Source organism: Protopterus annectens, chromosome 4.part0, assembly GCF_019279795.1.
Source record: "Protopterus annectens isolate FY-2018-M chromosome 4.part0, PAN1.0, whole genome shotgun sequence".
Taxonomy (NCBI): Eukaryota; Metazoa; Chordata; order Ceratodontiformes; family Protopteridae; genus Protopterus; species Protopterus annectens.
This window is the reverse complement of record NC_056733.1, coordinates 1,669,685,617-1,669,711,038: the sequence shown is the minus strand read 5'-3', so window position 1 is coordinate 1,669,711,038 and position 25,422 is coordinate 1,669,685,617.

Sequence of the window (25,422 nt, the reverse complement as noted above, 5' to 3'; positions counted from 1 at the left end):
CCTTAGTCAGTGCTTTATTTATTTCATTTCTTTTTTTTTATTTACATTTGTTTATTGGAGTAGTTCACTGATCTCAGTGATTCATTTGCAGGCACAGCTCGGGTGAATTGGATGTCATAAGAAATGAAAAATACATATTTATACATACATAAAAAAGTTAGAATTTTTTTAATCAGCAAAAAAAGAGAGATGCAAATGAGACAGGATACTTGCAATATGTGGGTGTTAAAAGTATGAGAGGTAGTAAATGTGGTAAGGTAGGGTTCAAGGTGGACCATTGCCGTGACAGGTGATGGCATTTAGGATCAAAGTTTTAAGTTTGGATTTAAAAAAATTTGTGTTAGAAATGATTCAGATGTTAAGGGAGAGTTTGTTCCATGCATGGGAAATACAATATTTGTAAAGAAGTTTACCAGTGTTTTTGTTTGGTTTATTTGTATCCAGAAGGAGCTGGTCAGAGCTGCGGAGAGTTCTGGGAGGGCTATAATGTGATATTAGTGAGGATAGAGCAGGACAGAAAAGGGGTTTTATGAGTAGAATATGAGTTATTTGCAGTTGGGAGTGAAGCGGGTGCTGGGGAAGTCAAGCCACTGGAGTTCTTTAAGTGCATGGCAGTGATAGGGTTGGTTACTAGCAAATCTTGCAACACTATATTATAATTGACAGAGTTTAGCCAAAATGGTAATTTGTAGATGTGAAAAGATGGGGTAGGCATAAAGCAGACATGGAAGGAGGAAGGCCTGAGCTTGTTTCTGCCTAGAGTCAGGAGCTAGGCATTTTTTATGTCTGTAGAGTAGGCTGAGTTTTTGATTGGTCTTTTTGATACAGTGCTGACTATGGGTATCACATTTTAATTGGTCATCGATAATAACACCAAGAAGTTTAGTATGTGGGTCAGGTTGTATGATGGTATTGTCGACAGAAGAAATGGTGAAGGTTGCTTTGAGTTTAGAGAGTTTTTTTTTTTTGGAAAAAAGAGTAGTAGCTTTGTTTTTTTGGGGATTTAGAATTAGTTGGTTGTCAGTTAGTCATTTTTCTACAGAAAAGAAGCTATGTTGAGCAGTAGAAAGGAGGCTAGAGAAACTGTCAGAACAGGTAATAAGGGTAGAGTTGTTTGCATATTATGTCAGGGAGGATGCTGTACAGGAAGCATGGAGTTGGTTTGTGAAAATATTAAAGAGTAGAGGGCCGTGAATAGAGCCTTGAGGCACCTCAGTTTAGAATGGTAAGTAAGGGGAGCAGGTAGTCTGCCATCTTACTGATTGTTGTCTACTAGTGAGATAGCTAGTGATCCATTTAATAGTAGAGTGAGATAAGTTGAGTTGTGATAGTTTATCAGGAAGTCTGGAGTGTGATACAATATCAAATGCTTTAGAAAGAAAGATCAAGAAAGAGGCAAGAAACCAATACATTTTTGACAATGGCTTTGGCAATGCTTTGAGCAAAGGACAGTAGGGCAGTAGATGTACTATGATGGGGTCTGAAGCCATGTTGCATAGGGGTTAGGAGGTTATTATCTAGAAGGTATTTAATAAGTTGTCTGTGAATAGATTTTTCAAGGAGTTTAGATAGCTGAGAGAGGATAGCAATAGGTCTGTAGTTGGATGGTTCATGGCTGTTGCCTACCTTGTGTAATGGAGTGATGAATGATTTCCATATATCTGGGATGGTGGATTCTTGAATAGATCTATTGATCAGGATAGAGATGGGGAAGGCTATTAAGTCAGTGGCTAGTTTAAGAAAGGGGGGAATGTTGTCAGAATAAATGGAGCATGGCTTCAGCTTAAGCAAGAGAGATTTGATGTAAGATGTCGGGATGGGGTTGAGTGTAAAAGAGGGAGTATTGATGAAATGTGGAGTGGGGTGTGTTTGTTTATTGTGCTGACCATTGTGGGTGAGTTTGCAAATAGATTCAATTAGGTATGAATTTAAAAGTGTGGCAGTTTCAAGGAGGGGTTGTTGGGGTTGGAGTTGGGGTTAGAAGGATTGCCTGGGTCCAGAATCTTATTAACAGAGTGACAATTTTTTTTTTGGTTAGACTTATGGGTGAGTTGGACATTGGAGTAGATTTTTTTCTTATCTGCATTGATGTGTTTTTTAGCCAGATTACATAGTTGTTTATAGGTTTGGAGAAGAGAAGGTGATTTAGTTTTAGTCCATTGCTTCCAGGTGCTCTCTCTCTTTTTCATAATGGTAAGTGCCTCTTTTGAGACCCAAGGGGTTTGAGTTGTTTTAATTGTTACTTTTCTGAGAGGTGCCAGGGAGTCAAGCATGGAGAGAAAAGTGCGACTGAAATAAAGGACACCATCATTTAGAAGGATGTGTTTCAGAATTGACTAGTTTACATGTGATTAAAGGTCTCACTGCTAAAAGTGGAGAGATTGCGACAATCGTTATAGAGATGGTAATTAGGTATCTGAGCAGCGTGCCTAAGAACTTGGATAGGAATGTGGTTGCTAAGAGACTCTGGTAAGGTAGTAGGGTTTTGATACAGGTTAGAGTCAGTTGTTAGGATCCAGTCAAGACTGGAGCTACTGTTATTGTTTTTATTGAATATAGTAGGTGTAGTAACTAGCTGATGAAAGCCATGTAGGTTGATGGGAGAGATGGGCTGGTTGTAGATAATTTTAGCCAATCAATGCTAATGTCTCCTAATAGAATATGGGTTAAATATAATGTAACAAATAATACTAATGTTCCTACTACTACTACTACTAATAATAATAATAATAGTTATACTAATAACAAATATTCAGTAATACCACTTCCATGTGTAAAGCCAGTGCCAGTCTAATCTGCTATTAACTCTCATGGAACTATAGTTAATAATCAGTCTTCCCCTACTCCTGATGGGAAACAGCAGTACTAAAAACTGAAAGAGTGCCTGCCCTATGTGGCCATACCAGTATGGTTTGCAAAACTGATGCTCATTTGTTTATTAACAATATCATACATGTGTTCCCTAATACATCTCCTAGCCAATTGCAACATAAAACCTACACTACAACATGCACATAAGTCCAAGTAAATATCCCTATAGGTAAAGAGTTAGCATAGAATCCACATCTAAACATTGATCTGTAAGGAAGCTGTACAATATTACTTTCACATGCATGTTTGCATGCCATTAAGAAATAAAACTTAATTTTTTTCAACTCTTCATTATTGGTTTCTTTCTTTAATCTTAATTAAGAAGTTGCTTTTCAGAGTTTTTTGCCATCATAGTGTATAATACTTTAACTATTTCCAGAAAGCTTTTATATTTCTTAAAGATAACCATGCAACTGTGAGTTGTTTACCTTTTATCTTAATAATATTTTGTACATCATTATTATATCAGTCTCCTGGATAGAGATCATTGTTAACATATTTACCAATTTTGTGTTACTTCCTTTACCATTTTTGCATTTTTACACTTATTATTTCCAAAATGTTAATACAAAACAGATTTACGAATAACAAATGAAGGCAATCTTGATGTCTGGAACCTATTATGTTCATTGGTGGCTGACCCATAACATTTAACTTCCCTACACATCTTAAACAACTGAACCAATGGTTACAACTGTCATCACATTTCTTACTATTAAGCCCTCGGACCTTAATGAAAATGTTGTTGGTCCATCCTCAACATCACAAATTGCTGTATACATTATACAGGTTTGTTGCAATTATTAAAATGCATTTCACTTTGACCTCTTACTGTAATACTCTAACTCACTATGTATAAACATAAAAGCATATCAAATAATACCAATTTAAAATGCATTATATCTTTAGATTCCTTTATTCTTTCCAATAACTATTTACACTATATGCAGTATCCCTACCAACATAATATACTAACACATTTTATATTTAATTGCTTGTATATAAGTATTACTTCCCATCTGATCATTATTCAAATTACTGCACTTCTCCATTAACAACCTTTGTGATCCATAGATGTCACTTATTAGTGGGCTCAGCCCAACCTGTCTTGTCAGTCTTTTCCTCTTCCTCTTCTCTTCCATCTTTTTCTATTAATTCTTTCAGCTCATTTCCTGTTGGTCTTTACTGCCTTTTTTCCATTTTGTAGTTATTACATTTTTAGCTAAAAGCATTATAATCCATTTCATTTCCCTTGCCCCCTTTTCCTCCCGCACTCCATTGAAATTCCCAACAATACCTCTCAGTCCTCAAGTGTTTTCTTTTTTCCCATCATTGATTCTAATAGGTCCTCAGTTTCTTCCTTGAATTAATTCAGTAGTTGGCAGCTACTGAAGATCTGCTTCCATTTCCTGCCTGCCTCTCAATTACACTGTCAGCAGTCATTATCCAACATAGGATTCATCTTATGAAGTCTGGCTGGTGTGTAAAATATTTATGTAAACTTTTTCAAACAAAGAGTTTACATTTTTTAGCCCAAAGAGCCTTTCCATCTACTAAGCAAAGATTGTTCCACTGTTCCATTGAAACGTCTTTCCAAGTAATTTATTCTATGACTCTCTTAAAACTTTTTCTATATTTTTTCTGTCAAAATCTTATAGAGTTTAGATGGTATACCTGTACTGAGTCCAGAATTGGAGCATAATGTTATCCACCAGTTTACTGGGCCTGGTCAGTTTTCCCTAGGTATTTTGCGGCAAAGTGATTTCTCTAATTACCTCCTTGTAGAATAAAATGCAGATATTAATTGTTTTGTTCCCAAAAATGACTCCTAACTTCATCACTTCATGAATATTTTAACAATATTTTGTTCCAGTACCCCAACGGTGTCCTTTAACTCCTCCAGTTTCCTGTAGAGTCAGTCCTGTTATATCTAGTCATTTGTGTACCTATTGGAAATAGGTGTGCCTTCCATGGCATATACGCATTCCCTTTTATTACCATGATGACATTCTTGCATAGCTCATCTAAACAGGGCAACCTTATTGTTTTACTACCCTTGTCATTTAAATATCTACTGAAACCAGGCATGTAATTTATTTTTAATATCACCCTTTTCCAAATGTTATCATCTTCATCCTTATAAATGTTAGCTAATAGGGATAACTGCATGGCCTTACAGGCAATATCAGGAGAACCTTAATCCTCCACATAGGTGTAGGCGAAATCAGTCTTCCCATTTAACACTTGGCTTACTTTCTTGCCAAATAGAATCCCTCATCATTTTTTTTCTTATCTTTACTAGCATAGCTCTTTCTGGGAATATTCAAATGGATTACCCCAAGTAGAGTAAAAGTAAGTGAGGAACAACATATTAGTGCAGCAACTGGACCCGATCTAAGCTAATTGCAGTAGTGCCTATTTTCTCAGGTTTCCCCTATTTTTTCCAGTTTTGCATTATATGTACCTGACATTGATGCATTATATTTATTGTCTAGTAGTATTGCAAAGTATTTGGGCTGACTGACTTTCCATGAAGCAAGATACTCAGTCTGCAGGTCTTCCTTATTTTCAATTTATACCAGTAGCCTTTGTTTATTCCTCATTTACTTTATGGCCTGATAAGTCACCAAATTTCGTTTTCATTTTCATAAGAATTGGTGTTTCATCTAAGGGGTGTATTAATGTAACAATAATGCCATCTGGATATAATGCAAGCTTTAGATTCAAATTTCCCTTCTGGTAGCCTCTAATATGAGAATCTCTTAACCATATAGACAATGGTTCCAAGTATAGATTGAATACTAAAGGGTATGCAGATAGCCCTGTTTGATTCATCCAAATAATTTAAAACACTCTGATAACCCCTATCATCATTAACTTTTTTTTTGATGAACTTTCGTATAGTCTCTGCCACATACCGTTAAACTGCTCTGGGAAGTTAATGCCACCCATGACCATCAACAAAATACCCTGTTTACCATATCCAATGTCTTTTCTGCATCTAGTGAGTATATGACTAACTCATTTTTTTTCTAAACTGGCATCCCTTATTCTTATTAATATACTCAGAGTAATGCTGAAAGTTCTCCTACCCTCTATACTTTCTATTTCTTCTATACCATTATTGTTGGATGAATTGGTCTGATCCTTGACACCAACACTAATATGCATGTTTTGTAATCAGGATTTGGTGCTTCTTCCCTCTTACAATATTTTATGAAAAAATTGTCCTTTCCTGAAGAACATTTTCTTTAGAGAACTTCCATACCTCTATTAGTAAGCTGTCCATCCCTGGTGTTTTCTGTTTTAACTGCTTGTTTTGTGCTATTGTCTGAAATGATTAACCTAACAGGACTAGCAGTAGCTTCTTTGGCAAATTTTGGAAGCTTTATATCCTACAAAAAATCTTGATCTTCCTATCTTCACCAAACTGCTATGCCAAAAGAGCATCAACGAATTCTATATATATATTTCCCTTACCTCTGGCAGGGATTCCTTGCCCCCCCCCCCCCATTTCCAGCTCTTAACTGCAATGCTGCTGCTGTTTACACTATTTATTGCAAACTAGTTGCAAAGAGTTTTGAGGCGTTTTAGGTGTATTCACTAAAGGAATTTCCTTTAATGCAATCTTTCTTTTAGACCATGTCCTCTCAATCTTCTGAAGTCAAGAGTATAAATCTCTCATCATCTTCCTATTTTCTAATGATAACCTCACTTTGTCTACCAACAAGTACCTTAATTTTCTCAATAAATTCCTTTTATTCCTTTAAAGTACCTTAATTTTCTCAATAAATTCCTTTTATTCCTTTAAAGTACCTTACTTTTCTCAATAAATTCCTTTGAACCCCTTCTTTTCTATTCATCCCTTCCTTTACTTTAACTTGTGTTAGTGTTTTCAACTGGCCTTTGCAGTTATCCCAGTCATAAATGTTCCTTTCTACTATCTGTTCTAACAGCCAATACAGTTCAGTCTTTAACCAATCCCGAAAGTTAATTATTTCCAGATTATAATTTGAAAATCTCCCTGGATAACTGCTTCACTCATTTTCAGCTAATCTTATTTCCCTTTTTGTAGATGTATGGTCTGAGTATAACATTGCGCCAAATTCTAGTCTTTTGACTTGGTATTGTAACTCTCTTTGTACAAAAAACATTCTGGACAAGGCCTTCCACTCACTACTATAACATGTATAACCACAGTCTGCAAGGTCATTCCTTTTCCAGTAGTCTGCAATTCCTAAATTTCTCAGCAATGCCCTAATATTTTTCTCAGAACTAGTTTGTTGATTGCATCATGTATTATCCTTCACTTTGTGTTCAGTAAAACTCATATTCTAATCCCACTGAGGTCAGTGAGAAAAGTAAAAGTAACAATAACCACATTGTCACAACCCAAACACAACCTAAAATGATCTGTGCACACCTTTAAGGTTTGAATGTGATGAAAATAAAAGAAGTAATAACCACACAACCCCCACCTCCCCACATAACCTACAGCAACTTTCTGTGCACACATATCTCAGCAGGACTGGTTTTAGAATGGGTGTGATTGAGAGAAGAGGTCATTATCAGCCTTATCCTTACAGAGTCATATCACAGCCCTGTTCAGGTTAAAGAGAGTAATCAGGAAATTAATATTTTTTTCTCCTCGTTTTTTCCCAACCAGCAACAGTTTTTGTGAGACCCCCACATAGTCAAAGATGATTAAGCATTAAATGATTAAATGTATCCATTTAGGCAGTCTGGAGAATGGCAGACACCAAAATCCTAGAAGGTCTAAGTGTTTGAATGTTCTGTGATATATTTTATGTCTTACTTTTGAAATGTGATTACTTGTTTGTTGGATTTTTCATTGATACCCGGAACCAGCATTACTAGATGCATGCGCAGATAAAAATCTGTGATATTTTTTACATACTCGTGCGTGCACACACACACACACACACACACACACACACACACACACACACACACACACACACACACAACCATAAGCCATATCAATACTGTTTTTTTACTTATTTCTACAAATAACAATGCGTTATGCAACATTGGTACTGCCACACCAGATCAGTGACTGCTGTTTAGCAGTCATCAAACAGCAGCAGGGATAAATCACTTTTATTTATCTCATTGAGGAGTAATGCATACCTGTCATGGTCCTGATTTTAGGGACCGTCCCTTATTTTCCCACATAATTTTGCTCTGTCCTTCCTAAAAAGTTTGATTTGTTGGTAAATCATTCAGAATTAAAGTCAATAAATCCAGACATCAGAGTTTTACACTTCTTATTGCTCAACAAAGCATGCTGATACAAAAGGAGTTGTTCTATTAACTTTTTAAGTAAATTACAGTAATCTTTAAAAACATTCTTGACTTTGAAACTTTGTTCTGCTATTACTTTTGGCTTTGCATAGAAGTTTTAAGCAAAGCAGTTGAGAGTTACAGAATCTGGTGTTCTGCCAGTATTTATAAAACTTCCTGAAACAGAAACCCATCCCTGAAGATCAGAACCATCAGCTCTTCCTAAAATGAGATTGGTCAGTTTCTGCTGCTGTTCTCTCTAGTGCATACTTTGCTCATTTTCATGATCAGAGTTATCCTAACAGAGTCATATCACAGCACTATTCAAGTTAAAGAGCATAATCATGAAATTAGTACATTTTTTCTCTTCATTTTTTTGTCAACTAGCAGCAGCTCTTGAGGGGTCTCCACAAAATCAAGGATGATTAAGCCCCCCCCCCTCCAGCCACAGGTAGGGCAGGTATCTAAAATTAGCTATGTTCTTAGTTTTAGTGTAGAAGTGTTCATCAGTAGGGTTTAACTAAACCTTCAGCCAGTATTTCAGTGGTTAAATATTTAATGGAATTGTAAAGCCTGTTACATGATAAAACACTGTTACTATAACCAGAGATATCTTTGAATTTTAAAGGAGATATCAATAAGAATGAGCATTATTCTCCAGGTTTATTAAGTATACAAGATTGCTGAACTAGGTTTTGTTGTTTTCATAGACATGTTACAAAATATTAAGATGAAATAACTTGCTGTTGTTGATGGATCAGGAAGAGGTGGGTCACAGTGAACACAGGATGCCTAAAGCCAGTTATGTATGTGAGGGTATGCATGTTTTCGTGTATGCGCCTGTGTTTGTGTGTGTGTGTGTGTATGTGTGTGTGCATGTATGCACATAGGTCTGTGCAAGTACGTGTTTATGTGTGTATCTATGCAAGTGCGCACGCATGTGTGCGTTTGTGTGTGTGTGTATGTTTGCATGTATATCTGTTGAAGTGCGCATGCATGTGTGAGTGTGAGTCTTTTTGCAAGTATTTTTGTGACTGTGCACATAAGTGCATGCATGTACATGTGTGCATGTTTGCTTGTGTGTGCACGTGTATGTAGATCTGTGGGTATAGGGTGTTAAGTGCATATGTGTTTGTGTGTGTGTGTGTGTGTGTATGTGTGTGTGTGTTTTATGTGTATCTGTGCAAGAGCATGTGTACATTAGTGTGGGAGTGTGGTCATTTGTTCACATCTGTATATGTGTGTGTGTCTAGGTGTGTTTGCACATGCTTGTGAGAGTGTAATTGTATCTGTGAAAGTTTCTGTGTGTGAGTGTGAGTTTGTCTACATTTCTTTGTGTTTGTATGTCTTTGTGTGTGTGCATACCCATGTACATGTGTGTGTTTGTATGCACTTGCATGTAAAAATCTGAACAAGTGCATATGTTTGTGTGTGTGTGTGTGTGTGTGTGTGTGTGTGTGTGTGTGTGTGTGTGTGTGTGTGTGTGTGTGCACGCATGCTTGTGCACATTTGCAGGTGCATGCTTGATATGACAAGTGCGTTTTGATAGATACTTCCATTTCATCTAGTGTAATGTTCATAACTACTCTTGTCAGATATATGTGTGCTTTATCTTTTCTGTTGTGCAATCTTTAATCATTATCACGAAAGCCAAGACCAAAATTGTATTTATTTCTAGCTGGTTACAGCTGCTGCCTTCTCTTCTTATGAAATGTTAATCAGCAGCTAGCTAGTCTACCTGTGAAGAGTTTTCATAAAAGCAGAAATTATATAACAATCATAAAAGACAGCACATCAAAAGCAAAGCTGCAAATGGACAAATAAATCAAAGACCATTAATTTTCCCTCAGTGCATCATTATTTAAAGACGTTTAGAATCTGTATCAGTAGTAATACATTTTACACTGTACATCTACATATTCTGAAACAGTTTCTGACTTTAGTAAGTACTTTAAAATCTGTTAGACTCAATTACATTTAAGGCTCCAGCATTTTCCAAAAGCTGAATGGCAGCTTTCATTAAGCAAAGTACCAATTACTGTGTCAATTTCTACCTTCCCCATATGTGGTCTGCTTGCCCAATGAAATAAACATGCTTTATTTGACATCTAACACTAATGAAATTTTAATGATTTGGATGTATAAAATGCTGAGTAATGCATACATTCCTTATGATATTATTGAAGCTGAGTGCCTTAGTGAGATACACTACCTTCTTTTCAGAACATTATGAAAACTACTTTTCAGCTGCCCCCATTAAGATTTCATTGCCACTAATAGACTATCTTCACATGGTGACATCCTGTTTTATGTACATTCAGCCTAGTTTTGGTGTACTTTTTATTTACTTTTTTTTCTGCAGATAGGAAATTATCCCTTCTGTAAATCTATGAATGACAGATGCTTTATTGTTACTTAGTTCTCATATGTAACAAAACTGAAGAAACACCACAGTTTTAATTATTGCATGTTCAGCCATTACCACGAAATCTGGGGTCCTGCTTAGTACTTTTCTTGTCGTCCATCATACATCTTCTGATTAAATATTGAAAATAATGCAATCTGTTAAAGAAAAGCTTTATAATCCCATTCACTGTGTTATACACACACACACACACACACACACACACACACACACACACACACACACACACACACACACACACATATATATATATATACATATATATATATATATATATATATATATATATATATATATATATATATATATATATGTGTGTGTGTGTGTATATATATATATATATATATATATATATATATATATATATATATATATATATATATATACATATTTAGCCACTAAGCAACTACAAACACACTTACCATCTCAGAAGATTCTGCTTTAACTGACATGAGTATGATAGCACCTTCACAACACCTTGGTTGGAGTTAAATGAAGCCTGCATGGTCTTTTTTACCATGTAGGCATCATGCCACGCTGCTTACATGTAAGTAAGCAGGTTTGTGATCCAGTAAGCACTGTTGGGTGGCACATGATCTTGCCAACACTGGAAGTTCTGTGGCATGCAAATCACCTCATAAGCAGGTGAATCTCATGCAAATAAGGCAGGTAGAGTGATCCAGCAAGCAGATAGGCAGCCCTGCAGACAGCATATCAGTGTCCGCAGTGTACATGGAAAAATTCTGTGTACAGAAATGTAGACCGACAGGCAGAGTAGGAGAAAAGTGCTCAGTCACAGGGTAACCTTCCAGGAGCTACATGAGCTGGAAATTGTAGAGTGCTACAGGTTGGACAGGGACATACTACAAGAACTCACTGAGCTCTGCCATGCTCAACACAGACAAAGAGCCAATAGAGAGGAACCCATCCCAGTGGAAACAATGGTATGTGTAGTCCTTAGGATAATAGCCACAAGTACCTTCCAAAAACCAACTGGGGACATGATGTGGGTCTCACAGGCATCAGCATCCAGGGCACTCCACCAGTTTCTGGATGCCATACTACCATATGCCAGTGAGCACATTTATTTTCCCCTCACCCCTGAGGTGAGGGACAGCAATATGCAGCACTTCTACCATGTACCACACTACCCTGAGGTACTGGTTGACATAGACTGTACTCTTGTACACATCAAGGCACCACCCAGTGAGGAGGGTAGAATCTACATCAACCGCATTGCCAGGTCATGTGCTATGCCTTGGGCATTATCATGAATGTGTATGCTGGCAGCCCTGGCAGTTATCATGACTACCATATCTGGCACGCATCACAGCTGTACCAGATGTTTGCTAGGGCAGATATCCCACATAGCCATTTACTGGGGGTTGCTGGCTAGGCACTGGAACTGTGGATGATGACACAAAGCTAGTGCTGTCATACACCCAGCACTCAAGTGTACTGTGGTGTGTACCCTATGGGCAACCACTCAATAATATGTCATGCAAACAATGACATATGAATAGCAGTGTGGTATTACAGCCACTATAACGGGACAGTCCAATGAGACCAGTGTGGCATAATGACAAAATAGAATGGACCCTTGATGTTTTGTATGTCCTGTGTAGGTATAAGACAGCAGGATTTCACTGACATCTCATTATCTCAGGTCTAAGACAGGATTAATGCTGTAATCACTATTCTCTGTAAGTCTGTTCACCAATCTGCAACCTGTAGTACACAAAATCATTTACATACCTGATGGAGTGTAGTACTCGTCTGTTGATATGCGGTGATAGTATAGATGTCACAATGGCATGCGCTGTGTGAGGAAGGTCTCATACAGAATGGTTCCCCATAGCCAGCTGCTTCCATTTTAAACATGTTTCCCAGCAGCAGGTGATTACCTCTAAACCAGTCTGTGGGTCTGAAATGATAACTGCAGCCAAAACAGCTGATTTGCACTATCACCAGACAATGACATGCAGCCACTGTAGAATATATAAGGCCTTCATGTAAATTAGGGCCCATTTCTGATATGTTGTGCTGGACATTACTGGGATGAGGAGACAACATCTTCACACAAGGTAGGTCTGCACAGTCACCTTTTCATAGTGATGGGCGTGCTACAGACGGCAGCTACTGCTGCAGGTAATAGACATAAGCAGAGTGTGAAGACTTTGGAGGACAACAAGCTGTAGGAGTAACTGTGGGAGCTGTGTCAGCCTTGTTGTAGATCCAGGTCCAGAGTGAGAGTAGCCTCTACACTCCAATGAAGGCATGTATTTAAGGTACGTATATTAGACAACAGTATCAATAACAGAGTGCTAGGCAACATATTTTGTGTGTCCTTGAGCAAGATGGGGGTTGTGTGTGTGTGTATGTATATATATATATATATATATATATATATATATATATATATATATGTGTGTGTGTGTGTGTGTGTGTGTGTGTGTGTGTGTGTGTGCGTGTGTGCGTGTGTGTGTGTGTGTGTGTGTGTGTATGTATGTGTGTGTGTGTTTGTGTGTGTGCAAATATGTCCATCATTTTGTCATCTGCCAGGCCATGTATTCCAGTCTGGTAGTAATTTGCAGCATGCATGAGGGCATTCCTTGATACAAGCAGGGACTTTAAATGTGTATGTTTTTGTTCAAAATTCAGAAAAACACAGAGCAGGCAAACATACAACTGCAAACTGTTAGTATAATGCAAAAACCAAATAACAAAATGGTTGTAAGATGTACGACACTAGAAACGGTTACCTATCAAAACATTGAATGGTCATAACATCTAAACTCAAAACATCAAGACCATAACATTAAAACTTCAAAACATCTAAAAGTCATAACATAGAATCTCAAAACATTGAAAACTACAAAGCATCTATCTATAAATAACATCCCACACACTGTTCACCCCCCTGCAACCCCCAAGTAGAGGGCTCCACCCCCGTAAATTAAATATACCAACTCCGAGATTGTACTACAGTGTGGTTAGGAAATTAGCTTTTTCCCCCACTGTAGTGTGATCTTGGAGTTAGTATATTTAATTTACAGGATGGGGGTGGAGCCCTCCACTTGGAGGATGCAGGGGGGCTTGCCCCCCTACAGAAGCATAGTAAAAAGTGTGTGGGATGTTTTTTATAGTTTTCAATGTTTTGAGAGTTGATGGTATGACTTTTAGATGTTTTGAAGTTTAGATGTTATGAGGAGTAGATGTTTTGATAGGTAACCCTAGAAACATACTGTTTATTGTATAAAATAAGGTAAGCACTTTCACCACCTTCCTGGTGGCTTCCTCAGACCATAATAATAATAGCAACACAATATCATAGTTAAATATATAATAAATTATTCACATTACATAGATTAATCACAGTTGATGCTTGTGATATCATTTCCTTACTTCCTGGCAACCAAACGCATGCTCATTCTCACAGCACACTTCATCCAGCTAGATATGAGGACACCACCAGGAAGGTGGGGAAAGCGCTTACCACACTGTTTACATACAATAAACCGTATGTTTCTAGTGCCGTACGTCTTACGACTGTTTTGTTATTTTGGTGTATGTTCTTGTTCAGCTGTGGTAATCTGCACTGTGACTCTGAAAGGAATGTGTGGTGCACTCTGATATTATTAGCCCTCATTCACAGTACCTGAGTTGACATTCTCTGTGAATGCATATTACTGCATGACGTGACAATTTATGCACATATACATTTGCTACAGGACTACGTGGAATGTGGTCCTCACTTCAGGTCTGTGACTTCTATCAGTTAAAAGCAGTAAATTCATTTGACATGCGTTGTGTGGATAAAGAGTGCATGACTGTCATTAATTGCTGTCTTCACATTACTGAAAATTCAGTGCTACACACCCCTGGATTTGAACCCAGGACTATGTGTGGCAAAAATGTACTGTTTTAGCGATATGAGTCACTGCTGCAGTAGGTGTATTTGCAAGACGTGCACACCTACAGGCTGTGACAATCATGTTCTATATCCATCAGTATGTGCAAGGCTTTATATAGATGTATTCCTGCACCAGGGTCCCAGTTGCACATGTATTTTGCCATTAATGCCTTACCAGTTGCCTTTCTAGATATTGCTAATAAAAGGGCACATGTACCTGCTATCAGAGGCCCCACTTACATCCATTATTATGTCTTTGGCTTTGTAGTGGTGTACCTTTGCACCCAAGTCCCAGGAACACTCCCATGTTTTCCATTAAGCTTTATTCAAATTTGCACAGTGCAGTGCACCACACAGCTATGTTGAAACACGCTTAATGACTGTGACTGGCAATTACTATGTTTTGTTAAACCACCTATGTTAAGTAAGAGTTACATGGTGTGGCAGGTTAATGCACGTGCCTTCAGTTGTGATGGTCTCAGGTTCAAAACATGGGACAGGTGTTTATTTTGTAAATGTGTAATAGACTTTTAAGGACACATATAATCAATATAGCTCTATTTAACTGAGCTTAGAGAAGTTGTGTGACATGCCGCAACTCACAGCATTGCACTAAAAATATAAAGAAAAGAAAAAAGGGGAGATAGGAAAGTGGTGAAATGGGATACAAGCAGGGGAAAACATAGTAGAAGGCAGGTAGGGATGTGCAGGAAGGGTGTAGGAAAGAACCATATCTATTCATTTCTTGTACAGCAACAACTGTGCACTTTGACAGAATATGTACATGGATTTGAACTCTCACCCACAGACAGAAGGGTGAGGAAAACATAACTAAATTCTCAAGCCAATTGGACCAAATTACTTCTGTCCAGTGGACACGTGGGTGAAATGGAGAACTATGTATGGGGCAATATATTTTTTTTGGAACAGGTGCCCATTTTTTTAGTTTAAGGTATGAGTGGAATGTTGGGGAAAAACGATAGGTACTTGTGTGTGAGGTAAGTTGGGTAGGTGAGGATGCATTTGCAGAGAGACAAGGCAGACAAGACAGCAAACAGGGTGGTGTGTGACACATGAGGGGGTGTGAACTCCTTGCAGAGGGAAGATGTTCTGGAAATCAGGTCCCATGTGCCTCCAGATGGTAGCAGCATGACTCACATCCTCACCCATGAGATTGTCGGCACTGCTCCTTCATGGCCCTGAGGGTAGCAGTGCTGAAGGCTGGGCACCAGGGTGAAGTTGCCTCATCAGGTCAGCCATCATGCCCTCAATCTGACATAGGTGGCAGTCAAACCCATGGTAGACTGTCGTGTGCAACAAGATCAGCAGCTCATCCTGGGTGATAATGCCCTCTCCACCATTGCTTCCAGAGAGGGGGCCAGGCCCCATCCCATGGGGCAGTACTACCCAATGGCACAGGTAGTGTAGGGGCAACAAAGAGGGCACCACTGGTCTGGTCCCAGACATGCTGGGACTCGGTGCCACAGCCAGTAGAGGTAAGGTAGGGGAATCAGCCAGAACTGGCCTACCTTGACTTACTGTGGTGACAGAGGTATAGCAATATGTTAAGTTTAGTAATAATCACACCATTATTAGTATTAACAGAATGGAACATCATTTTAATGTATACAAATACATATTAATGTATAGTATGTGTAACACAATAGTAAATAAGATAACAGTCAGTATGGTAACAGCATGCCAGTAAGAAGTAAGCCATAAAGCAACAAAATTGTTAGTTAAACAAAGTATGTTAATAGTGAATCATAATAACACATAACAATATTGCATCACATTTTGCAAAAATATAGTTAGTTTAACAACATATGTTAATATTAAATCATAATAATAAATAAATGAAGATAAGGGGTGAGCAGAGAGAGAAAAACATTTTATTAGTAGCATTGCAGATTATATCCCTGAAAACACTGATAATAAATAATCTACAGGTGTGTGGTATCAGTTTTTGGTACTGTGACTATAATTCTCTTACAGCACGTATATACCTATCAAGCTGTTAGCATGGCTCAGTATCAGTTAAGCAATGACAAATGCAGCTACACAACTACAGAGAACAGTTTCACATAATGTGGGCTTATATAACTACCTAGATGTTCTGTAAGTGGATTTGGTAATACATTGCATTCCAGGTAATCATTTTTCTGGTAATCCTATGACAGACGGATTAGGCAGTTTTAATTACATTGCAAGAAATCATGACACTTGAGAGGCATGTTTGTGTACAGTATATAAACTAGACAGCCGTCATGGCTTAATTGGGAGGCATGGGGATAGAACCCAATAGCTGTGACTGCAAGGGACATCTGCAAATAATGTAATAATTGACTGCAGCAACTTAGTACAAACATGCAAGGAATGCAAATATACTGCAAAAAAAAAAAAAGATTTATTTATGAATCAACGATGCTGGTGAATGTATTCTTGCTATTAATTTCAAAATTTTGTGAAATCTAAACACAATATCTGCTCATAATATGGGCAACCTCACCTATATACCTTTTGTTCCTGGGGAGAGAGAAAATGTGAACATTATAGACTGATACTGAAAAGTTAGCGTTATATACCATCGTATTTGAACCCAGAATTGTGTATGGAAAAATGTGCTGTGTATAAGGCATTTAACAAACTGAGCTACAGAGTTACTGCTGATTGCTAAGTGAGTGATATTGCCCTAGAGATAAACTGGAACCATACTGTGAGCTGAGCAATACAAGTTACAGGACATTCTTCCTGCATTCTAGAACTATTACAGTGTTATAATCGACTCCAGTGAACTGTAGAATACACATGCATGGAATACAACCATACTGCATATATTAATACAGCTTTATTTTAAAATCAACAATGTTGGTGAACACTTTTTATTGGTATTGCTTTGAAATATCTGTGAAGTCCACACGCAATATCTGCCCATGGAGTGGGATACCTCACCCATATACCTTTATTACCTGAAGTAGGAGGAACAGAGAGCATTATGTGACCAATATTGGCCTGGAGACAGCCTTGGACAGTACTATGAGTAAAGCAATACAGTTTGCAGGTGATTAGTTTTGCATTTTACAGCTATTACAGTGTTAGACTTGACTGCAGCAACCTTACCATGGACTGTCAATGCATATAGCTCTACTGCAATGGTTATGACAACATAATCCTCCTGTACACAATTTTGTTTACTGTTATTAGTATTGTTTATTGCTTATTGCACTACATTTGTTATTGCTCATTTATTAGGTTCATAGGTTCATAGGTAGGTACTAGGCTATCTGCCCGAAGGCATTTATAAGCCTAGCCGGAATTGTGTTGGCTTTCGCTCCCCCGCCCCCCCTTAGATTAGTTCCCTGTGCCTCTGTCCAGCAGAGCCATTGAAATGATCACCGGTGTAAACTTTCTATTTCCCATCCACTCGCCAAGGTTTCTCTTGAAGAGTGTTAGTGAGGAGCTCTGCCTAATGTAGATTGGAATCTTGTTCCAGAGCATGGGAAGTCTCTGGGACAGGAATCTATCCTTCCAGCACGTCCTATTTATCGTTGTGGTGAGGTTTAGATCCCTAGAGCGTGTGGCTCGAAGGGATATGGTTTTCTTTACGTGGAGCATGTACATCAATTCTGGGTTGGACATGGCCTTGTATGTCAGGCATAGATCACCTCTGAGAAGCCGGTATGCAACCGAGTACAGCTGGAGTTTCTTCAGTCGAGCTCCATAGGGCATCTGTTTGAGGCAAGTGATCCTCTTGGTGAGGTACTTCTGTGGCCTTTCCAGCTGTTGTAGGTTTCTTGTAAGGTACATCCCAAATGGGACATTGTATTCTATGATGGGTCTGATGAGCAATGCGCAGAGGGTCACAATGACCTCTTTTGATCTGGATACAAACCCTTTTGTGATTAGGTGGGCCACATAGAAGGATTTTCTAACCACTTTGGCAATGTGATTATCAAACAAGAGAGTACTATCTACTTGGGTCCCCAGATCCCTTATTACGTCTTCCGTATTTAGGGGGCTACCACCTATGTGGCAATTTGTGGGAACTTTGTTTTTTCCAAAGGGGATGACTATGCATGTTTTGGCATTTAGCTTGAGGCCATGGTTTTGGCACCAGGTATCTGTCTCAGTGAGACCATATTGGAGGATGTCTGCATCAACCAGAGAGTTAATTTTAGCCCCTAGTTTGCAGTCGTCTGCAAACTTGGTCAGCCATAGACCTCCTGTGCTTGCCTATACCTCTGCAAAGTATATGCCGAACAGGAGGGGTCCTAGGACTGAGCCATGGGGAATGCCACTTGTAACTGGTTTAGAGTCAGACCTAGCTCCCACAACTTTTACTATGTGGGTTCTGTCCGTGAGCCAGTTGGCAACCCATCTCGTGATGTAGGGATTATGTTTAGACTGGTGAGCTTGTCTATAATACCAGAATGGGGAATGGTGTCAAAGGCCTTTGCGAGGTCTGGGTAGGCTATGTGGACCACCTTTCCCTTGTCTTTGACCTTGGTAACTGTCTCAAAGAAGTCCACCACATTTAGGAGGTATGATCTGCCCTTAACAAAGCAGAACTGGGTAGGGTCCAGTGTTTGGAGTTTCCCAATGTCTCTGTTAATGAGATCCATGATGATGCGCTCCATAGCCTTGAAAACCAAGCTAGTTAGGCTTATAGGGGATAGTTCCTGGGGTATTTTGTGGCTCCACCTTTGTGGAGTGAAATAAACATTGCTGTGCGCCATGTAGCCTGTGGAGAGGCTGTTTAAACAGTGTGTTTAGGTGAGGGGTTACTTCATCTTTGAGCTCGTGTAAGACTCCTCCTGGGACACCGTCTGGTCCCATTGATGCTGTATTTTTGGCTTTGGAGAGGGCCGTTTTAATCTGTCTGTGATTTCAGGGTCACTGCATTCTTTTGGTATGGTTATGGGCTCTTTTGGGGGATTGAGGGGGGTCAGTGTATTTTGTGCCATTCTGCACTAACTCCGAGCAGATCTGAGCATTGCCACTTAGATTCTTGATATAGCTAAAGAATGTCTTGTGGTTATCTTTGGAGTCCTTGGCAGTATTTCTTTCGAAGCTAGCCTTGGATGATTTTATGAGGGATCGTAGTTTCTTGCTGATACTGATCAGGGATGTCTTACCTTCTTGGGATTTTACTCTTTTCTGTACTAGTTTCCTCCTTTTATTGTGTAGCTTGTTTATGGCAGGAGTCCACCAGACTGGTTTCCTTTTCTTGGAGGAGTGAGTCTTGGTTTTGCTTGGGATAGCACAATCCATGCAATCTTGTAGGTGCCCGTGCATTAGTAAAGGATTTTGCAGCTTGGGCAGCATTATCCTTTAGCATGGGGTCTTTGAATCTTTCCACCTCGGTCTTAAGTAAGGAGAAGTTTGCTTTTGAAAAGTTTTTCACAGTGGTTTCTCTCACCGGGTGTGGGAGCGGAGTGTTGATATCCAGAGAGATTCATTTATTGTGAGACCTAACCAGCGAGAGGTTGACCTCCGGTGTGGAACACCGGTCACCCATGTTGGTGATGACCAGGTCCAATATGTTGTCACCTCTGGTGGGGGTGTTTACCAGTTGATCCAGGGCATTTGAATTTATAAATTCTAGGAAATGTTGGGCAAAGGAGTTAGTACTTGAGTAGTTCTCCCAGTTAATGTTTGGGTAATTGAAATCACCCAATATCAGGGCATTTGGTAGGACTTTTATGTTTCCCAATGTTTCCAGAAATGCAGAATGGGGTCCTGGGACATGGTGGGTGATCTGTAGCAAGCTACAATTTGAATTGCAGTTTTGTCCATTGTTAGTTGCACGTGGATGATCTCTGAAGCATCATACCTGGAGATGTGGGTATCTTTGCTGAATATGGATATGCCCCCGCCTTTTGTATTTTGGTCCAGGTTTTGTGGCCGAAATGTATGTTATGACTTGTAGCCTGGTAGTGCTGGGGTGCTCTCTGGAGCCTTAAACCAGGTTTCTGTTACTGCACATATATCAATTTTCTCCATACTGAGGAGTGCCTTGAGTGCATGCATTTTGATGTTTAGACTTCTGGAATTGAGCAGCATTACCCTCAGTTTTTTGTTACTTGTGCTATTTACGGCGGTGGGTTTGTCTTTTGAGCCTTGCCTTAAAAAGGTACTATGGGGGTGGCAAGAGACTTGGCCAGTATTTGAAAGCCTAAGGGTGACAGGTGCAAGCCGTCTCTAGTGAAGCAGCGTGGCTTGTTGAGCATGTCATCCCAGGCTGACAGACACTAGATCCTCTTTGAATGACACCAGACGATTAGCCAATTGTTGAAATTGATAATTTTTTCTTTATACCGTGGTATCACTCTTGGTGAGGAACTGCAGTGGTGGTGCTGCGATAGCGTTGTCACCTCACAGTAAAACGTTGTCCTGTTTGATTCTCAGCTAAAGCATCTTCTGTTTGGAGACATGCATGAATGAACGTACCTTCGTTGAAGGTTGTGCGTCAGGGCTGGCAACTCGGCATGTAAAAAATCTACTGCCAATCATTAGTGGACCAGAGTTCCGCTGTGGCAACCGCTAACCAGGAAAAGCCGAAAGACACAACAACATCATTCTTGGTGAGGGCAGGATGCTACTCAAGGTCAGGGTCATAATGGCTTGGGCTAAGTGATCAGAGAGCTCTTCCATGTCTCTTTTCATGTAGTCCAGGGAGGTACGGCTCAGGTCATTCACACCAACATGGACAATGACAGAGTCATATTTGTACTTGTTCTGGAGTGACCTGAGTGCTTGTGTTATGTGGCGGATCCTGGCACCTGACAGGCAGCTAACAGTAACCTTCTGCTTGTTCAGCCTAGTGAGTGGGACGTCAGTGTGCTTGACTATAGAGTCACCTATTACTAGTGTGTTGGGTATGTTATTTTGCCTTAAGGGCTGTGATTGCGTGGCACACTGGTTTTGTGAAGTATGTGTTTCATGGTTTGTGTTCGGGGTGGAGGTTGCTTGGGTGCCTGCCTTGGAGGTCTCTGTTGCTTTTGCAGATTTTTATTTAGAGTCTCTGAGTATGTTTTTGTGTATTTATGTGTGTGTTTTTGCTGGTGCTGGTTTCATAGTTCTATGTGAGACTGGTGGTGTGATGTAAGTAGTTCCCCTCTCCTCTTGACTGTCTGGTCCAGTCTTGGGTTGAGAGAGCTTAGCCTCCAGTTTGGCTGTATAATTGCATCTCTCGCATGTATTAGTGTTTGGTGGTAGGAGGAGAGGCTTGTCTGTGTTCATGAGGCAGTTGTAACACTGCCTCAAAATGCCAAGATTCACCAGTTGGACTGGAGATTACACCTGAAACTGCCCTTTGGACATGCCTGGATAGGTACAGTGAACTGTTTTACTGACTGGCCTGTAAGGTCGAATAGCAAGCCTTGTCCTTTTCTACAGTATAGGGGGGTCTAGTGCTAAGGCTTATTAGTGCTTGCTATGAGTTTAGAGCAAGTGCTGAGCTGAGAAGTGAATAGTTTGAGTGCTTAAGTTAAAAGTTTGTCTAGTTCCAAAGGAAAAATTGAAGAGTATACTTTGTGGAGCCGGGAATAGTTATACCCTATCTAACCGGCACTGTCCGGCATGCAAAACCATGCAAATGCGGGATTTATAGCAGGGAAATGAAAGAGATAGAAATTAGCCCAAAATGGCCAATAAACTACTAATTTATGGGCAGAAACCACTCCCCCAGGGACAGCTAGGCTGCTCAAAGCTCCCCTCTCTCACAGGTGAACAGAGAATCTTCCTTCTATCCAAGTAAGGTGTAGGCAAACACAGAAACTTGTAAGACAGCCCTGAATTCAGCACTAACCTGAAAACTGGACTATACTAGCTTAAAAGGTGGGAAAATAACTATATTTTTTGTTTTTTTCAGAAAATAAAGCCGATAAAATAAAAAAAAAAAAAAAACACTTTAAATGCACTACAGCTCTAATTGTCCATTTATTGCACTATAGTTGTACATGCCCATTTATTACACTGCAGTTTTTCTTGTGTATACATTATTGCAGTAAATGCTTTACCCTTTTTTACTTATTGCACTACGGTTAACATAATACATCCGTACACACTCATGGAGCAACCCGGCCAGGCATCCGATATGGGACTCGACATTGCGGGCTCTCTCAGCTGCAGTTGTTAAAAGAGAAGCACACCATTATGCATACCAGTTTTGCAGATATTCAGCTTTCATACTGGTAAAATAGGGGAAAAATTACTTACATATTTCTGGGGCATTCCCTACTGTAGCTTCTTAGATCAAGGTTTCCAAGGTTCCCCTCTTTGTCTTCTTCAGGTCATCATAATGGTGATGACACTGCTCACCTGTGCGGGTGATACCAGTAACATAGGTGAGTTCCCTGGCCAAACAGTCCCAGGCCTCTGCCTTACACTCTGAGTACTGGAAACTTCCCTGCAGCAGCATAGGTTCATGATTTTTTACCAGGTCCCAACCATGACCCTGGACTCCTGAATGCCCCACTTCTGCACCTGAAAGTGCTCATCTTTACCAGCACTGCCTGCCATATCAACAGTCGATTGAACTCCAGTGAATGGCTCATAGGTTTATATGTTCATAGGTTGGTACTAAGCTATCAGCCAAGGGCCTATACAAGCCTAGCCATAACAATTCCCTGGCTATTTCTTTCCACACTGTTTACTTCCCTGGACCCCTGTCTAGCAGGGTGACTGACGTGACCCCGGGGTGAATTTCCTTTCTCCCATCCGGTCGTCAAGGTTCCTTTTGAAGATGGCCAAAGAGGCACTCTGCTTGACATGTATGAGCAGTCTATTCCAGAGTCTGGGGAGTCTCTGGGTCAGGAACCTATACCTCCAGCATGTTTTGTTCATTGTGATGGCAAGGTTTAGATCCCTGGAGCGTGTGGCTCTGAGAGATTGGGATTTCTTTAAGTGTAGCATGTCCAACAGCTCTGTGTTTGACATGGCCTTGTATGTTAAGCAGAGATCACCTCTGAGTAGACGATATGCAACAGAGTATAGCTGGAGTTTTTTAAGGCGGTCAGCATAGGGTATCTGCTTTAGGCCTGTGATTCTTTTAGTGAGGTATTTCTGCGGCCTTTCCAGTTGTTGCAGATGTCTTGAGAGGTACATACCAAATGGGGCGCTGTATTCTATAATGGGTCTAATGAAGGATGAGTACAGTGGGACAATGACCTCCTTTTTTCTGGATAAAATGCTCTTAGTGATGAGGTGTGCCACATAGACGAATTTCCTGACTGTTGTGGCAATGTGGTTATCGAAGGTGAGACCACTGTCCACCTGTGTCCCTAAGTCTCTTATCATACTTTTGGTGTTTAGTGTACTGCCACCTATGTGGTAATTCACAGGTACATGTTTTTTTCCCAAATGGTGCAGAATTCCCACCTATTGCAGTTAGTATAGGCTGTTTTCCTGTCCTTACACATCATTGAGCAACATTCAAAAAAGCGCTGCATCACTTAGCAGCATGCAAACCAGGTAAGTTATTTCATTAAACAAAAATTGTACAATAAATTACAAACATGTTCTTTCTATGGACCCGAACCGAGCACCTATTGCACATAAGGCCATAACTCTACCCATTTAGCTACTTGGATATTATAAAAGGTAGTATACCTTCACATATTCTGTTACGCTACCTGTTAGCGTTGCCGAGCTCCACGCCATGCCACACAAACATGCATAAACAAACATACAAATAAATAATTAATTTCATCCGGTTTCTATTTTTACATGTCTGGCAAGTGTTGGCTATGTGTGTACAAACAGTGCTCGGCTCTGCGTCACTCCTCACCTCGCCGCGCAAACAGCAATTACAAAAAAAAATTACAATGGAAAATAAAATAATTAATTATGATAATTGATTACATCTGGTTTCTATTTTTACATGTGCAGCAGGTATCAGCTGTCTATATGTGAGTACAGATAATCATTGCTGCACTCCGCACCATGCAGAGAAATTAAAAAAAAAAAAAACATATAATATGTATTACACACTTAACACAAATCACAGCATTTCAACAGTGGCGAGGTGCACTACAGGGAGCCTGACCCTGTACATAACATCTGGCCAGGCATCCACAACCATGGATAGCCTCTACACATCTCCCTACATTGATTCAATATCCCTGTTCCTATGCTCTCCCTCAGCAGCGTGCCACCATTAATATGCATGTTGCACTGCAGAGTGGCAACAGTGGCCGTGTACACTGATGCATTCCATGTAGGCTCTACATGGTTCCAGATGGAGTTTACTAAATCCTGGGTCTTATATTCTTGTGTAAACCAGCTGTTTGGTTAAGACTATTCAAACCTGCCTCTTGTTTACTTTTTCTTTATACTTAATATCCTTAGCTTATGACTGCCTCGCCTAGTAACTTATCCTTTGCAACTCATAAATCCTCAAAATAATGAATGGAATTATTTAATAAGAGTTGATTGCCTGGGCCACTTCCACCCAACATCATATTTATTTATTTATTTATGTTACATTTATTTACCGGGAAGGCCCGACTGGTAACGGGTCCCATTTTCAGTGGAGGCCCGGAGAGAAAAGCTTCACAAAGATTAGTACAACAAATACAGTAAATGCAATGCATGTTAATAAAGTACAGTACAGTGTCAAAACATTGAAAAGGCACAGTGTAAATGTCAAGAAAGAAGCAAAAAAAAATACAGTATAATGAGCACAATGTGTTACAATAAACATTACATTTGAAAGGACATTTTGGTTGCATTCATCACTGGCTAGTACAGAAAACACACATTGAACAAGAGTATAGAAAGGAGTTGTTGCAAGCATTAATAGAAGGTTAAAGTAGGATATGAGCTAATTAAATGGAACTTCCTAGGGTCAGAACAATTACATAACCAAGACCTATGTAAATGGGACCATGGGACCATAGTAGTCTTT